This window comes from Ceratotherium simum, chromosome Y (assembly GCF_057802395.1).
Source record: "Ceratotherium simum simum isolate JZ-2026a chromosome Y, ASM5780239v1, whole genome shotgun sequence".
Lineage (NCBI taxonomy): Eukaryota > Metazoa > Chordata > Mammalia > Perissodactyla > Rhinocerotidae > Ceratotherium > Ceratotherium simum.
Genome location: NC_141941.1, coordinates 11,018,235 through 11,038,052, shown reverse-complemented (window position 1 = coordinate 11,038,052; position 19,818 = coordinate 11,018,235).

Sequence of the window (19,818 nt, the reverse complement as noted above, 5' to 3'; positions counted from 1 at the left end):
TGACAGAGTTGCAAGTTTCTGATTCTGTCAATTTATCATGTGGATTAAAGCTTTCTATATCTGTGCCTTTTTTTTTTTTCTGTGCCTTTTTGTTGCAGGGAGGAAAGCTCTTTTCAAAATCTCTTGTAAGGTAGGTGTAGTGTCAATGAACTTCACCGTTTGAGTGGGAAGTCTTTATTTATTCTTCATATACTAAAGACAACTTCGCTGGATAGAGTATTTTGCCTGACAGATTTTATCTTTCAATACTTTGAATATATCATTCCACTTTCTCCTACCCTATAGAGTTTCTGCTGAGAAATCTGCTGAGAACATAATGGGGGATTCCCTTGTAGACTATTGTTTTCTCCCTGAATGCCCTTAGTATTCTCTTTGTCATTGACTTTTGACAACTTTATTATTATGTATCATGGAGAAGGTCTTTTTTCATTGAGATAATTGGTGTGTTATTAGCTTCGTATACTTGTATATCCAGTTCCTTCCCCAGGTTTGGGAAGTTCTTAGCTATTATTTCTTTAAATAAGCTCTCTGTTCCCTTCTCCCTCTCTTTTACTTCTAGGATAAACATTATCTTTATATTGCTTTTCTTCATTGTCAGATATTTCTCATAATATTTCCTCCTATTTTGAATCTTAGTTCTCTCTCCTCTTACACTTGAATCATGTCTAGACAGAGAGGCAGAAAGTATTAATCCCTCACATATGAAAAATCACTCTAAATGTAAATGGATTGAACTGTCCAATTAAAAGACACAGAGTAGCAGGATATATGAAAAAACAACATCCAACAATATGCTGCCTCCAGGAAACACATATCTGCTCTAAGACAAACATAGGCTCAGAGTGAGGGGATGGGAGATGATATTCCAAGCTAATGGTGAACAAAAGAAAGCAGATATTGAGATACTTATATCAAACAAAACAGACGTCAAGTTAAAAAAGACAATGAGAGACAAAGAGGGGCAGTATATACTGATAAAAGCGACATTCCTCCAAGAGGACATAACACATTAATATATATGCACCTAAAACAGGGGCACCCAAATACATAAAACAACTATTAAAGGACCTAAAAGGGGAAATTAGCAGCAACACAAAGGACAGATCATCCAGACAAATAGTCAATAAGGAAATAGTAGATTTAAATGAATCACTTGATCAGATGGATTTAATAGATATATACAGAGCATTCCATCTCCAAACAGCAGAATACACATTATTTTCAAGGGAACATGGAGCATTCTCAAAGATAGACTATATGTTGGGCAACAAGGCAAGCCTCAATAAATTTAAGAAGATTGAAATCATCCCAAGTGTCTTTTCTGACCACAGTGGTATGAAACTAGAAATCAATTACAAAGAAAAACCTGGGAAAGTCAGAAATATATGAAGACTAAACAACATGCCACTGAATAACCATTGGATCAATAAAAAAATCAAAGGAGAAATTTAAAAACATCTGGAGAAAAATGAAAATGAAAATACAATGTTCCAACTCCTATGGGATACAGCAAAAAACATCATAAGAGGGAAATTCATAGCAATACAAGCCCACCTCTATAAACAAGAAAAATCTCAAATAAGTAACCTTAAACTGCACCTAACAGAACCAGAAAAAGAAGAACAAAGTGCAAAGTCAGAAGAAGGAGGAAAATAATAAAAATTAAAGCAGAAATGAATGAAATAGAGACAAAAAAGAGGAGAAAGGATTAATGAAACCAAGAACTGATGCTTTGATAAGATAAACAAAATTGACAAAGCCTTAGCCAGACTCACAAAGAAAAAAAGAGAGAAGGCTCAAATAAATAAAATTAAAAATGAAAGAGGAGAAATTACAACAGATTCTGCAGAAATACAAAGGATTATAAGAAAATACTATGAAAAACTATATATTAATTAATTGGATTACCTAGAAGAAAAGGATAAACTCTTAGGCTCACACAACTTTCCAAAACTGAATCAATAAGAAATAGAGAATCTGAATAGACCAATCACAAGTAAAGAGATTGAAACAGTAATCAAAAACCTCCAAAAACCAAGTGTGTGGGATCAGTTGGCTTCTCTGTAGAATTTTACCAAACATTCAAAGAAGATTTAATACACATCATTCTCAACTATTCCAAAATATTGAGGAACATGGAATGCCTCCTAACTGATTCTATGAGGCCAACATTACCCTGATACCAAAACTAGACAAGAAGAACACAAAGAAGGAAAATTACAGGCCAATATTGCTGATAAACATAGATCCAAAACCTCTAACCAAATATTTGCAAACTGAATACAGCAATTCATTAAAAGGATCATACACTATGATCAAGTGGGATTTATTCCATTGGTGCAGGGATGGTTCAATATCTGCAAATCAATCAATGTTATACACCACATTAACCCAATAAAGAATAAGAACCGCATGATCATCTCAACAGATGCAGAGAAAGGATTTGACAAGATCCAACATCCATCTATGATAAAAACTCTCAACTAAATTGATGTAGAAGGAAAGTATCTCAACAAATAAAGGCCATATATGGTAAACCCACAGCCAATACCATTCTTAATGGTGAAAAACTGAAAGCTATCCCTCTGAGAATAGGAACAAGACAAGAGTGATCACTCTCACCAGTCCTATTCAACACAGTCCTGGAGGTTTTGGCCAGAGCAATTAGGCAAGAAAAAGGAGTAAGAGGAATCCAAATTTGAAGGAAGAAGTGAAAGTCTTTTTGAAAAGGTTGTTTTGAGTTGGGATAATGGTGTAATCCATTAGCTTCATGAAATTGGATGGCTAAGTGTCTCCCCATGTTTGTGAAGTTTTCAGCACATATTTCTTTAAATGAACCTTCGGTCCCATCTCTCTTCTCTTCTTTGACCCCAATAATTCTAGTATTTGCACATTTTCTGGAGTCCTAGATCATATTGGCAGAATTTGTTCTTTTTATTCTTTTTTCATTGTTCTATTCTAATTGGGTTACTTATAATTTATGTCCTTTAGCTAAATGATTCTAGCTTTCACTTGTCTTGTATGCTTTAGTTGTTCTCTACTGTTTTTAATTTAATTTTTATTTTTTCCCGGTAACTTTTTTGAGATAATAATGGTTTATAATGTGAAAATTCAGTTATATTATTGTTTATCATGTTTATCATTTTCTGAGTAGACTTCATAGTGCTCACCACTAGTAGGTCTAATGATTGTCTGTCACCACACATATGTGTCCCTTTGCCCCTTTCACCCACCCTCTACCACTTCCCCTCTGGTAACCACTAATCTGTTCTCTTTATCTATGTATTTGTTATATTCCACATATGAGTGAAATCATGCAGTATTTGTCCTTGTCTGGCTTATTTCACTTAACACAATACCCTCAGGTCTATCTATGTTGTTGCAAATGGGGCCATTTTACCTTTTTTATGGCTGAGTAGTATTCTGTTGTATAGATATATACCGTGTTTTCTTTATCCAACAATCAGTTGATGGGCACTTGGTTTTCTTCCATGTCTTGGCTATTGTGAATAATGCTGCAACAAACACAGGGATGCATAAATCTCTTTGGATCTTTGATTTCAATTTCTTTGGATAAATGACCAGTAGTAGGATAGCTTGATTTTATGGTATTTCCATTTTTAATTTTTTCAGAAATCTCCACACTGTTTTCCATATTATTTGCACCAGTTTACATTCCCACCAGCAGTGCATTAGGGTTCCTTTTTGTCCACATCCTTTCCAACATTTGTTGTTTTTTGTCTTGGTAATTATAGTTATTCTGACAGGTGTAACAAAATGCAACATCTTTTGTGATAAAAACAATTAACAAATTGAGTAAGATGAAATATACCTCAACACAATAAAGGCTATAAATGAAAAATCCATAATCAAAATTATAATGGTGAAGGTTGGGAGTTTTCCTTCAATATCAGAGAAAAGACAAAGGTGTCCATTCTCACACTCCTTTTTAAAATAATACTGAAGTCAAAGCCAGAACAATCAGGCAAGAGAAAGAAAAAAAGACTTCCAAATAGGAAAAAAAGTAAAATTATCTTGTTTGCTGATGATATGAACTTATATAGAAAATCCTAAAAGAACCTTAAAAAACCTACTAAAACTAATCAACAAATTTAGTAAAGTTGCAGCATACAAAATTAATATGCAGAAAAAAGATCTCTTCTATATACTAACAACAAAATATCAAAGAAAATAAGAAAGCAGTCATATTCGAATTAGCGTAAAAAATAATAAAATATTTAGCAATAAATTTATAAGGAGATAAAAGATCTGTACACTGAAAAGTACATGACTTCAGTGAAATAAATTGAAGAAAACAAACACATGGAAAGATGTCCCATGTGCATGGATAGGGAGTTTTTAATTGTCAAAAAACATATATTATCCAAAGCCATCTATAGATTCAATGCCGTGCCTGTCAGAATTCCATTGTCATCTTTCCAAGAAATTAAAAAGAAATCTTAAAATTTGTCAGAGTCACAAAAGACACTCAAAAGACACAAAAGCCTGACAAAGATGAACTATAGCAGAGACATCACACCTCCTGATTTCAAACTATAGTACAAAGCTATAGTAAGCAAAGCATTATGGAGCTGATGTAAAAACAGACATACAAACCAATGGTATAGAGTGAGTATCCCAGAAATAAGCCCCCAAATATATAGTCAACTAAGATTTGACAATGGAGCTTAGAACTCAATGGGGAAAAGATAGTCTCTTCTCTAAATGGTGTTGGGAAAACTGGACAGCCATATGCAGAAGACTGAAATTAGACCCCTATCTAACACCACTCACAAAAATGAACTCAAAATGATTAAAAATAAACTTAGGACCTGAAACAGTATACTCCTGGAATAAAACATAGAACAAAGCTCCTTGACACTATCACAGCAGCAATTACCTGGATATGACAAACAGCAAAATCACAAGAAACAAAAGCAAAAATAAATAAGTGGGACTACATCAAACTAAAAACTTTCTGTACCTACTGTTTTCCATAGTGACTGCACCAGTTTGCACTCCCACCAGCAGTGTATGAGAGTTCCCTTCTCTCCACATCCTCTCCAAAACCTGTTGTTTCCTGTCTTGTTAATATTAGCCATTCTGACGGGTGTGAGGTGATATCTCATTGTAGTTTTGATTTCCATTTCCCTGATAGTTAGAGATTTTGAACATCTTTTCATATGTCTGTTGGCCATCTGTATATCTTCTTTGGAGAAATGTCCATTCAGGTCTTCTGCCCATTTTTTAATTGGGATGGTAGTTTTTTTGATGTTGAGATGCATGAGTTCTTTATATATTTTGGAGATTAGGCCTTATCAGATGTATGGTTGGCAAATATCTTCTCCCAATTGTTAGGTTGTCTTTTGGTTTTGTTGATGGTTTCCTTTGCTGTGCAGAAGCTTTTTAGTTTGATGTAATCCCATTTGTTTATTTTTTCTATTGCTTTTCTTGCCCGGTCAGACATGGTGCTTGAAAATATGTTGCTAAGACCAATGTCGAAGAGTGTACTGCCTATGTTCTCTTCTAGAAGTTTCATAGTTTCAGGTCTTACATTGAAGTCTTTAATCCATTTGGAGTTAATTTTTGTGTATGGGGTAAGGTAAGGGTCTACTTTCATTTTTTTGCATGTGGCTATCCAGTTTTCCCAACACCATATGTTGAAGAGACTTTCTTCTCTCCGTTGTATGTTCTTGGCTCCTTTGTCAAAGATTAGCTATCCATAGATGTATGGGTTTATTTCTGGGCTTTTGATTTTATTCCATTGATCTGTGTGTCTGTTTTTGTGCCAGTACCATGCTGTTTTGGTTCCTATAGCTTTGTAGTATATTTTGAAATCAGGAAGTGTGATACCTCCAGCTTTGTTCTTTTCTCTCAGGTATCCATTAGCTATTTGGGGTCTTTAGTTGTTCCATATAAATTTTAGGATTCTTTGTTCTATTTCTGTGAAAAATGTTGTTGGAACTTTGATAGGGATTGCATTGATCTATAGATGGCTTTAGGAAGTATGGACATCTTAACTATGTTAATTCTTCAAATCCAAGATCATGGAATATCTATCCATGTCTTTGTGTCTTCTTGAATTTCTGTCAGCAATGTTTTATAGTTTTCTGTGTACAGCTCATTCACCTCTTTGCTTAAGTTTATTCCTAGGTATTTTATTCCTTTTGTTGCAATTGTAAATGGGATTGTATTCTTAATTTCTCTTTCTGCTACTTTATTGTTAGTGTATAGAAATGCAACTGATTTTTGTATGTTGATTTTTTATCCTGCAACTTTACAATATTCGTTTATTACAGCTAAAAGTTTTCTGGTGGATTCTTTAGGGTTTACTATATATAAAATCCTGTCATCTGCAAATAGTGACAGTTTCACTTCTTCCTTTCCAATTTGGATCCCTTTTATTTCTTTCTCTTGCCTGATTGCTTTGGCTAGGACTTCCAGTACTATGTTAAATAGGAGTGGTGACAGTGGGCATCTTTGTCTGGTTCCTGTTCTTGGAGGGATAGCTTTCAGTTTTTACCATTGAGGAATATATTAGCTGTGGGTTTTTCATATATGGTCTTTGTTATGTTGAGGTACTTTCCTTCTATACCCATTTTATTCAGAGTTTTTATCATAAATGGATGCTGTATCTTGTCAAATGCTTTCACTGCATCTATTGAGATTATCATGTGATTTTTATTCTTCATTTTATTAATGTGGTGTATCACGTTGATTGATTTGCAAATGTTAAACCATCCCTGCATACCTGGAATAAATCCCACTTGATCATTGGTGTATAATATTTTTAACGTATTCTTGTATGCGATTTTCTAGTATTTTGTTAAGGATTTTTGCATCGATGTTCGTCAGTGATATTGGCCTGTAATTTTCTTTTTTTGGGTTGTCCTTGTCTGGTTTAGGTATCAGGGTAATGTCAGCTTCATAGAAGGAGTTAGAGAGTTCCCCCCCCTCCTCAATTTTTTGGAAGAGTTTGAGAAGGATAGGTATTTAGTCTCCTTTGAATATTTGGTAGAATTCACCAGGGAAGCTGTCTGGTCCAGCACTTTTATTTTTGGGGTGATTTTTGATTACTGTTTCAATCTCCTTACTGATGATTGGTCTATTCAAATTCTCTACTTCTTCTTGATCCAGTTTTGGAAGGTTGTATGATTCTAAGAATTTATCCATTTCTTCCAGATTGTTGAATTTGTTGGCATATAGCTTTTCATAGTATTCCCTTATAATCTTTTGTATTTTTGAGGTGTGTGTTGTAATTTCTCCTCTTTCATTTCTGATTTTACTTATTTGTGCCTTCTCTCTTTTTTTCTTGGTGAGTCTAGCTAAAGGTTTGTCAATTTTGTTGATCTTTTCAAAGAACCAGCTCTTGGTTTTATTAATTTTTTCTATTGTTGTTTTGGTCTCTATTTCATTTATTTCTGCTCTGATTTTTATGATTTCCCTTCTTCTACTGATTTTGGGCTTTGTTTGTTCTTCTTTTTCCCGTTCCTTTAAGCGCATTGTTAGATTGTTTATTTGAGATTTTTCTTGTTTGTTGAGATAGGCCTGTATTGCTATAAACTTCCCTCTTAGAACCGCTTTAGCTGTATCCCATAAATTCTGGCATGTCGTATTTTAATTTCATTTGTCTCCAGCTATTTTTTGATTTCTACTTTGATTTCTTCGTTGACCCAGTCATTGTTCAGTAGCATTTTGTTTAATCTCCACATATTTGTGGCTTTTCTGATTTCTTCCTATAGTTGATTTCTAGTTTCATACCGTTGTGGTCAGAAAAGATGCTTGGTATTATTTCAATCTTCTTAAATTTATGGAGACTTATTTTGTGGCCTAATATGTGATCAATCCTGGAGAAGGTTCCATGTGCATTTGAAAAGAACGTGTATTCTTCAGTTTTTGGATGGAATGCTCCATATATATCTACTACGTCCATCTGTTCTAGTGTGTCGTCTAAGGCCAATGTTTCCTTATTGATCTTCTGTTTGGATGATCTATCCCTTGGTGTAAGTGGAGTGTTCAAGTCCCCTGGTATTATTGTGTTACTGTCTATTTCTGTTTTTATGTCTGTTAATAATTGCTTTATATATTTAGGTGCACCTACATTGGGTGCATAGATATTTACAAGTGTTATATCCTCATATTGGATTGTTCCCTTGATTATTTGTAATGCCCTTCTTTGTCTCTTTTCACAGTTTTTGTTTTAAAGTCTATTTTGTCTGATACGAGTACTGCTGCTCCATCTTTCTTTTCATTGCCATTTGCATGGAGTATCTTTTTCCATCCCTTCACTTTCAGTTTGTGAGTGTCTTTAGGTCTGAAGTGTGTCTCTTGTATGCAGCATACATATGGGTCTTGTTTATTTATCCAATCAGCCATGCTATGGCTTTTAATAGGAGCATTTAGTCCATTGATGTTTAAAGTAGCTATTGATAAGTATGTACTTACTGCCATTTTTTAACTTTTGTTTTTCTCAGTGTTTTAGGAGTCCTTCTCTGTTCCTTTCTTCTTCTATACAGAATTTATGGTCTCTTTAGTTTGACCTCTGTCTGAAAGCTCTACTCTTTAACTCCCCTCGTCCCTCATTTTATGTTTTGGATATCATATCTAACCTCCTTATTGTGCATTTGTATCCATTACCCTCTTATCATGGAAATAGATAATTTTTCCTATTTGTGGTCTTCTCTTTTCCCCTTAAATCAGTCCCTTTAACATTTCTTGTAGCACTGGTTTCTTGGTGACAAACTCCTTTAATTTTTGCTTGTCTGGGAAATTTTTGATCTCTCCTTCCATTTTGAATGATAACCTTGCTGGGTAGAGTATTCTTGGCTGTAAGTTTTTTCCTTTTAGCACTTTAAATATATCATGCCATTCTCTTCTAGCTTGTAAGGTTTCTGCTGAGAAGTCAGCTGATAGCCTTATGGGGTTTCTTTGTACGTAATTTGACTTTCTCTTGCAGCTTTTAGGATTCTCCATTTATCTTTAATTCTGGACATGTTGATTATGATGTGTCTCTTGGTGTGGGCCTTTTTGGGTGTATCTTGTTTGGGGCTCTCTGTGATTCCTGTATCTGGATGTCTGTTTCCTTCCTTAGGTTAGAGAAGTGTTCATCTATTATTTCTTGAAATAGATTCTCTGCCCCTTTGTCTCACCCTTCTCCTTCCAGGACACCTATAACACGGATGTTAGTGTGCTTGATGTTGTCTCAGAGGTCCCTTAGACTGTCCTCACTCTTTTTAATTCTTTTCTCTTTTACCTGTTCAGCTTGGGTAATTTCTTCTAGTCTTTCATCCAGCTCACAGATCCGTTCTTCTGTATCCTCTACTCTGCTTTTGAGTCTCTCTAGTGAATTTTTCATTTCCAGTATTGTATTCATCATTTCTGATTGGTTCTTTTTTATATCTTCCATTTCTTTGTTGACATTCTCACTGACTTCCTCTATTCTTCTCCCCCAGATCAGTGAGTATCCTGAACACTCTTTGTTTGAACTCTCTGTTGGGTAGGTTGCTCATTTCTGTTTCACTTAGTTCCTTTTCTGGGGTTTTGTCCTGTTCCCTTACTTGGAATGTATTCCTTTGCCTCCTCATTTTGCCTCTTTCCCTGTGTTTGTGTGTCTGTATTAGGTGGGTCAGCTACGTCTCCTGCTCTTGGATAGGGGACATTATGTAAGTGATGGCTTAGGATGCCTGCAGCATGCGTCCCTCAGTTCTCAATGTTCCAGGGGTGATGTGTGTCCTTCTGTGGGGCCTGTTTGCTCTCCCTGTAGGCGCCCAGGGAGGCTGAGTTATGCTTCTAGACAGCTGTTGTAATGCTCAGCTACTTATAGTTGTCATGGGCCCTTCAGTCTCTTTATCAGGTGTGGGGAGCCCCATCACAGTTGGCTACAAGTTCTAACACCACATTTGTGTTGCAGTATTTCTTTTAAGTGAGTAGGCCCCCGTGTGGCAAGTTGTTAGACTCAGGGCCTTACAGTTGCTATAAGCCTCCAGCCTTTAGGTCTCTTGTCAGCTCTCTGAAGACTGCAGCTGTGTGGGGCTGGCCTCAGGCACGGGAGCACCCAATTGTTTCAGGTTTTGGCAGGTGGGGCAAACCCCCACGTGGGTCTTTGAGAAGCACAAGTCTTCTGCAGCTGACAAGCCCTGCTGCCCACAGGTCCACACACACAGTCAACACAGTCCTGCCCCATGTGCGCACCTTAACCTCCCGAAGCAGACTCAGTCTCTCCACAGCAGGAGCCCACACACTCCACCACCGCCCCACACTCTCCACCTGCTCCTTGCTTACGCTCTACACCACTGAAGTGGGCTCAGTTGCCAGACTGCAGAGAATCCAATTACCAATCTAAGCAGGCCCACAAGTTGCCTGAGGGCTTGTTGTTGGGTGGGGCCAGTCTCTAGGGTGGGCTGCCTGTCCTGGCTGAGCTGGATTAAATCGGTGGTCTAGCCGGTGGGACAGACCCTGGGCTAGCAGGCCTCAGGGAGAACTCCAATTGCGTCCGCATCAGCACACCCACACCAGGCCACAACAATGGCCACCACAAATGTCCCAGTCCCTGGAGAGGTCTCGCCTCTCACTGAGCTGCACTCAGGGCCTATTAGGTGAGTCTCTTTTCACCAAAGTACTATGCACATTTCTTTCTGGTGATTTTAGGTTGCTTTCTGAAACGGGTGAGTTTGCGCATGGGCCCTTTAAGAGTCAGTTTTAATTTCTTTGTGAACCAGCTTTTCTGGGGGTACTCCCCAATGTTTTAGTACCAGGCAAAGCCAGATATTATGCCACCCATCTCGATTGATCTGGGTCCACAAAACGTCCACAGCGGGGACGCTTCCCGGCTCAAGGCCCCACTCCTCCAGGGAGGGCTGCTTACCTGTGGGCTGCTCCTGGGCGGCCATGAGGTGCTGCAGCTTGTGAAGGCGACGTTTTTCCTCTCCAGATGAGAGTTTCTGCCTCTCCTACCTCCATTAGGATTGTCTGTTGTTGCAGGAGTTCCTCTTATCCAGTTTTCAGTTCTCTCTCAGGGGTAATTTTTCCAGGAGTAGTTGTAAATTGGCTGTGTCCGTGGGAGGAGGTGAGTTCAGAGTCTGCCTACACTGCCATCTTGACTTCCTCCCTAGAAAGGGAATTTTTGTGTTCTATGGGTGTGTATGTAAATTGAGTCAGCCACTATGGAAAAAAATAAGCACTTCCTTATTTATTGTAGCATTATTCACAATGACCAAGATATGGAAACAACCTAAGTATATATCAACAGGTTAATGGATAAAGGAGATAGTGCATATATGCAAATGGAATATTACTCAGCCACAAAAACAAAAACCTGCCATATGCAACAACGTGATGGACTTTGAGGGCATTTTGCTAAGTGTAATATGTCAGAGTCAGACAAAAACTGTGTGATCTCTCTTATATGTAGAATCTAAAAGGCTGAACTGATCGAGAGTAGAAGGTGGTTGCCAGTGACTGGGGATCAGAGGAGTGGGGTGTTATTGCTTAAAGGGTGTAAACTTTCAGTTATAAGATGAATAAGTTCTGGATCTATTGTACAGTATAGTTGCTATAGTTAAACTGTAATATATACTTGGAAGTTGCTAAGTGAGTAATTTTTCTCACCACAAGATAAAGAATTCTGTGAGGTGATGAAGATGCTAAGTAACTTTATTGCTTTAATAATTTTGCAGATATTCATGTAGCTAATCATCATGTAGTACGTCTTAAACTTACGCAATGTCATGTCTATTATATTTGAATTTAAAAAGAAGGGCCCAGCCCAGTCGTGTAGTGATTGGGCTTGTGTGCTCTGCTTCAGCAGCCCAGAGTTCACAGGTTCGGATCATGTTTGTGGAACTGCACACCACTTGTCAGGCTATGTTTTGGCAGGTGTCCCACATATGAGGTGGAGGAAGATGGGCACAGATGTTGGACTGGGGCAAATCTTCCTCAGCAAGAAGAGGAGATTGGCAATGAATGTTATCTCAGGGCAAGACTTTCTCAGCTAACAAGAAAGAAAAAGAAGACTGAGAAAGACAATAATGAGGGGGAAGGAAAGCATCTCTCCAAAAAGAATTGAGATTGATAAAATGAGGGGAAAAAACTAGAAAAAAGAACATCCTAATTAGAGATGACTGCATTTGCAAAATCCCTGAGATAAAAACTATGTCTACAGAACTCAAAGATTAACAATGTGGATAAAAGAATTAGAGTGGCATGAAATGAGGTAAGAAAGATAGACAGTGGCAATATCATGCAAAGGCCTTTTAGGAAATTTTGGTAGAGGTGCTAGTTTTATTTTAAGTGTAGTGGACATCCTTGGAAGGTTTTAAGATGTGGAATTGTCTCCCTTGAGCCCGCTATTACTATGTGGAAAATGGATTCTACTGGTACAAGTGTAGAAATAGAAAGAATGATTAAAAATCTTCAGATGATCGTCACATGAACAACCACATTGTAGGTAAAAATAAAAAGAAGAGAGATTCAAAGTATGTTTTAGCAATATGGTCAAAAGTATCCATGCTAAAGAATTAGGTCTGAGACAGGAAGGAATCAAGGATGTCTTTTACGTTTCTATCTTATATAACATGATTTAAAAGGATCTTGGGTGGCCAGCCCAGTGGCATGGTGGTTGAATATGCACGCACTGCTTTGGCAGTCTGGGGTTCACGGGTTTAGATCCCAGGTGTGCACATACATACCACTCACCAAGCCATACTGTGGCAACATCCCAGATGTTGCTCAGGACCAATCTTCCTCAGCAAAAAGAGGACAATTGGCAATGGATGTTAGCTCATGGCCAATCTCTCTCAAAAAAATAAGTAAATAAATAAATAAAAGGATATTAGGGAAAGAGTGAATAGAGCAAGGACAGTTTGATGTCAACATTAAATATGTTTGTAAAGCGATTAACTCAATTAACTCAGCACACAGTAAATGGTTAAAGTAAATACTCCAGTATGAGGAACAAGCAGTTAATCAAAGAAATTAATTTTAAAAAATCCTTAAAAATGATACATAAATATTTTAACCCTTCCACTTGAACTGGAAACATATAAATGCATGTTCATTTGCCAATATTTTATTGTACAGCAAATCCACTGAAAGTGAAAAGTGCCTTTTTCTGATCAGTAATAAAGCAATCCAATAATATGTTACCTATACTTCCAAATTTTTATTTCACTACAGTGAAAAAAAGAATGTAAAAATACTTGCAAAACATAAGTATATACTTTTTCTAGATTATTGTGAACATCACCCCCACCAAATCTTAATTATCATCTTTAATTTCAAGAAGAATTTCACGAAATTCGAGAAATCAGTTGGCAGTAGGTTTCTGCTGCTTATGAATAGAAGATGAGTTGAGGCAGCAACTGGATCTGTCTTTTCTGAGAGGCTTTGTTAAGAATTTTTTAAAAGGATAGTAGTGGTATTTGAAGAATCACGAATGAATGGAGCTATTTGGTTGTATTTTATTCAATGTGGCCAACACATAAACAAGATTTTAAGTCAAGCCATAGAGAAAAGTAAAGAGAGACATTAAATATACTGAAGACAGAGGTGGTCATTGATGGAGCAAAATACAAAGGAAGGAGAAAGGATGGAATCTCTACATCTGGAGGCAGGACAAGGAGCTGAAAGTTACCCAGCTCCTTGAATATAAAGATCTAAGGAAGTGAGACTGAAGCCAAAACATTTATAAGAGTGTCAGCGATACTAGAGTATGAGGATAAGAGAGAATGGGGGCACTTGATAGCTTGCCTAAAATTTCTACAGGTTATGAAAAGGAAATTACATGTATGTAATATGGAAGAAATGAAAGGTTTGCCAAGTGGTGTTATGTATCCATCTGAAGTTGGAAACCTTGCTGCCTCAGAGATGGCTATTCCATCAATGTTGTGATTCCTTTGTTAGGATCTTGGTTCTAAAGAACACATATTTTTAGTTGAGATTTCCAGAAGCAAATCTTGAAATGAGGATATGTATACAAGTGATTTATTAAGTAAATGTTTCCAGGAAAAATTGGAGAACAAGGATGTGATCTCAAGAACCACAGAAAGTATCCTCTTTCTCATTTGCAAGGGAATTCTGGAGTATAAGTTATACCACAAAGTTGTCACTGCCCAAGCAAAAGACTGGGTAGTGTCATACACCTGTATCCATCAGTAATAGGCTAATGGGTGCCCAGAGGAAGAAATTCCCAGGTTTTCTTGCTCTCTTGATCACTTGAAAAGCAAAATCTAGAAGCACAATGGCAGGTCTCCAAAAGAGAGACAAGGGGTTGGAAGCAAATGCATATTGAAGCCGAAAGCACAGACAAACAATGAAAAGAGATTTGACAGGATCTGAGTGGATCACAGTCATTATCTACCACAACATGGTTGCTGATTATACAGGCCTCAGCAAAATTGTTAACAATGTTGGCATTTTGTTCATTAAAAACCCTAATTTATTTAGAACAATCTTACAAAGTTATATTATTGCAAAGTTGAGATGAGCACTTCTGTTTCTAGTTTTTCATTTCTAATGAGTGTTGAAATAAACTATTTTTGAAGAGTAGTGTCATCTATAAATTTACTTGGTTACGTCTTCATGCTTCATCATGTGAGACCTGTATAACCTTGTTCTTTTTTGAAAATGAGGTAACCATTGCTGACACATAGTAGGTGGGGAGCAAAGGGAGTCTTCCTTCAGGGCCAAACTTGGTAGTAATATTTATCTGACACATTCACTAGTTCCTCAAGTGTTACCATATGAACTAACAGTTCCTCTCCTAGCTACACAACCAAGAGAAATGAAAATATATGTCAGCTCAAAAACTTGTACATTAATATTTATAGCAGCATAATTCATAATATCTGAATGATGAAACCAATCCAAATGATAATCAACACACAAATCGATAAATAAAATGTGGTATATCCATACAATAGACTATTATTCAGCCACAAAGAGAAGTGAAGAACTGACACAAGCTGTGATTTGCTAAGGAAAACATTATGCTAAGGGAAAGAAGCCAGTCACAGAAGATCACATATTATATTATTTCATTTATATGAACTCAGAATATGATTATCTAGAGACACAAAGTCAATTAGTGGTTGCAGGGGAAGATAAAAGAGAATGGTTATAAGGAAGGTAATAACTAAAGGATTTCTTTTGGAGGTGATGAAAATGTTCTAAAATCAAATGTGGTGATGCAGAACATATCTGTGATTATACTAAAAAACAATGAATTGTATACTTAAAATCAGTCAAATATATTGCATGTGAATTATCTCAATAGAGTTGTTTAAAAATTAAGATAATTAGTAATAAGTGAGTAAAAATGAGTCCCAAGAGAAACTGAAAAATATTTTGCCCTAAATGAAATAAAAATATACCATATAAAAATCTGTGAGATGCAGGTAAAATAAACGCATAGAGAAAAACTTATAACTCTGAATGCATACGTAAGAAAGAAGAAAGAACTAAAATTAACAATCTTAAGAAACTAGGGAAAGAAGAGCATTTAAACATAAAGCAAAAAGAATATATAATAATAAATGTTTTATAACACAGAAATCAATGAAATTAAAGGGAGGAGAATTAAAAGAAAATTAATGACCCAAATCCTAGATCTTTGGAAAGATCAGTAATATTATCAAAGCTTTGCTCAAGGTAACCAAGAAAATAGAAAAGGCACAAATTACTAAAATCAGGATTAAAAGGGGGGAAGATCACAACTGATCCCAGAGAAATAAAAAGATAATAAAGAAATGCTAGGTACAACTCTATGCCAATAAATTTGATAATGTAGTTCAATTGGACAAATAACTTAAAAGACATACACTACTAAAACTTATCCCGGGGGAAATATATAACATAACATCCCCATATCTACTAAAAAATTGTTTATGGAGTTCAAAAATCTTCAAACTACTCAGGTAGAAATCTAACAAAACATGTGTAGGATCTGTGTGCGTACAAAAACAAAAACTGATGAAACACATTAAAGAATATCTATAGAAAGATATATGCTCTGTTCAAGGACTGAAACATCCATTACTATTACAATGTCAATTCTCTTCATCTTAATCTATAGATTAAATTCCAATCAAAATTCACCAATCTACTTTTTACACATCAATAACCTGATTCAAATTTTTATGAAACAAACAAGTCACAATAACTGAGAGAATTCTCAAAAAGAACCAAAGTAGGTGACTCATAAGCAGTTTCAACAGTTATATAAGGCTAAAGTAATCAACATACAGGTGAAAGTACAGACATTATAGATAAATGGAACAGAATTGAGAGCCAAGAAATAGATCCAAACTAATACAGTCAATTGTTTTTCTACAAAGTTGTAAAAGCAATTCAAAGGAGAAAAGATAATTTTGCAACAAACGGTGCTGGAAAAATTGGATATTCATATGCAAAACAATGGACCTTTACACATACCTCCCTCCATACACACAAAAAAATAATTAAAATAGATCATAAACCTAAATGTAAAATGTAATGCTATAAAACTTGTACATTAAACACAGGAAAAATCTACGTGACGTTGAGTTTGAAGATGAGTTTTTACATACAATACCAAAAAACACAATCCATGAAAGAAAAAAAAAAGATAAATTAGGCTTTATCAAAATTGAAATCTTTTCTTGCTGTGCTAAAAACACTATTAAGGTAATGAAAAGATAAGCCACATACTGGGACAAAATATTTGCAAATCAGATATTTGAAATAGAAATTATATGTAGAATACATAAAGAAATTTGTAATTCAAGAAAACAAACAACCCAATTTAAAAAGCCAAAAATCTTAGCAGACCATTCAAAAACGATGTACAGGTGGCATATAAGCAATTGAAATGATGCTAAATATCACTTATCATTAGAGAAATGCAAACTAAAGGAAGTATGTAATATAACTGCACACTAATTAAAATGGCTAAAGTTCAAAAAATTGACAATATCAAATACTGAGTGAGTATGGAGCCACAGGAATGCAAAATGCTGGTGGGAATGCAAAGTGATATAGCTGCTTTAGAAGACAGTTTGACAGTTTGTTACAAACATGGCATTACCATTATGGTTCAGCAATCTCATTCCTAGATATTTACCCAAGTGATTTAAAAATTTATCCACACAAAAACCTGTCCACAAATGTTTATAACACTTTATTCGTAATCACCAAAAATTGAAAACATGCAAGATGTACTTCAACAGATGAATTGATAAATAAGCTGTTTTACATCATACAACACAATTGTACTCTGTGATAAAAAGAAACTAGCATTGATTCATATAACAATATAGATGATCCTTAATTGCACTTTGGTAAGTGAAAGAAGCCAGACTCAAAATGCTATGTATTGCCTGATTTCATTCATATAACTTTCCAGAAAAGGCAAAACTGTCATGATGGAAACACTTCAGTGGTTCTCAAGGGTTAGGAGATACAAATATTGTTGACTACAAAGGACTCATTAGGGAATTTTTAAGGAATTATTCTGTATTGTAGCGGAGTAATGGATATAGGACTCTGTATTTTTCAAAACATATATCACAAAAAAAATACATTTTCATTTTTGCATATTTTAAATAACTGAGACACTTGGGGTGCTAGGATAGAGTGTAGATTATGACAAATAAATCCAACTGTATTACAAATGTGGGATATAAGATCCTTGAAGAAAATGAGGGGTAGGGAATGACCTAAGTAACTGTTTTAACTATAATTGTAAGGCTAAAGTCAAAAGGAACTGTATATAGGGGCTGGCCCTGTGGCATAGGGGTTGAGTTCATCATGCTCCACTTTGGCAGCCCAGGTTCATGGGTTCAGATCCTAGGCACAGACCTACACCATGCTGTGTAGTGACCCATATACAAAATAGGGGAAGATTGGCACAGATGTTAGTTCATGGGTAATCTTCCTCAAGCAAAAAAGGAGGAGAATTGGCAATGGATATTAGCTCAGGGTAAACCTTCCTCAGCAAAAAAAAAAAGAACTGTATATAAACATGGTAATCAGTTGGCAAAATTTCGTCTCATTGGAAAGACTAACAATTACAATATGTGTTTACTGGAGTTGCACAAATAAGGAAATAGATGGCAGATGGTGGTTGAGCCAGGATTCTTACAAGTCGAAGAGGATCGTTACAGATAAGCAAATGGGGTTGGATAGAATAAACTATGTAGTATGGGATTAGAGTTTGAGATATCAACATGAACTAACATTTGCCTTACACAGATACAGATGGATAAGTATTAAAATTATTATAGCTATGTATGTATACATTAACTAGTTCCAGATTGGTCTGTTGAAAGAACCTAGAATCAATGACATACTAATAGCTAAGAGCACTCCCAGCACACAGATCTTTGTTCCTAAATACCATTCTAGAATAAGAAGAACCAGAGATTCTTGAAGAAATGACCAATTCTAGGGCCAGGAGAAAAAATCCAAGATAAGCCTAGAGAAGCTTGTAGGGCCAGAGAGTAAAGAATGTGTCAAAACCCAAAAGTATAGGAGTATGTCAAAGAGCACAGGATCCAACCTGAAAAAATAAAACACTCAATGAACAAGGCTAGAACAATTTGAGCAACAAAATAAATAATGTAGTATTGGGTTATAATCCTGAGTATAAAATAAGGATGAATTGATAAATAATCAAATAACTGGATAAATGAATGAATGTATAGAGATAGAGGACAGATAGAGTGTAGATTAGACAGATAGATACATACATACATACATACAAACATACATACCATTTAGAAAATTAATGAGGGAGAAAAGATAAACCCTCTTTACAGAAGAATTTCAAATCAGTTATGAAGAAACTTTACTCCTAAAAAAAAAGTGGAGTTTAATTCGCTTCTCCCTGATGTGTGAGCTAGACTTGGTACCTTGCTTTCAAAGAATAAAGTATGAAAAAGAGAAAAAAAGTAACTTCAGAGTGGAGAAAACTGTAAAACATTGCCTTGGTGTCAAAACTGTCAAACACTGCCCGTTTTTGAGCTAGTGATCAAGTTGACATCACTAGTGATAAATCATGTTGATAGCCTATATTCTCTGATGTTATGTGCTAAGACAGTATTTTATCTGAAGTGTTATTCTCAAAAATCTATGACCTCAGTCTGCTCATTAGAAAAATATCAGACAATCCAAATCAATGGACAGAATATCAACAAAAAATATCATGAGTACTCCTCAGAACTGTCAATGAGATGAAAAACAAGACAGAAATTCTCAGCGACCAGGGGAAACTGGGGGACATACAACTGCATGCAATGTCATTTACAGGATTATATCTTGGAACAGAAAAAGCCACTAGTAGAAAAACTAATAAATCCCACATAAAGTCTGGAATTTAGATAATAGAAATGTACCATTTTTGTTTCTTCCTGTGAAAAATGTACCACAGTAGTGTAAGATACTAAAAAGAGTAGAAACTAGGTATATTGGAACTCTCCATACTGTCTTTGCAACTTTTCCATAAATTAATAATTATTTCAAAATTTAAAAAATATTTAAAAATTAATTCAGGTGAAATCTGCATATAGTAAATTAAGATGATTTTGTGCTCTAAAGGGAAAAGAAAAAATGTGATATATCAGTTATGATTTGTCTCCTAATGCTAGCCCGGAATAACATTTTCCAAAACATTTGTTCAGTTTATTCAATGTATTATTATGTTGGCATGTATTTCTGTTTCTACTCAAAACCCCATTCCTAAGGTAGTGACATTAGCAAGATGGTGACTAAAAGACTCCAGGCTCTTGTTGTCCAGTGGAAAGACCAAAGAGATGAAAGACTGACCAAATCAGCTTTGTGAGAGCT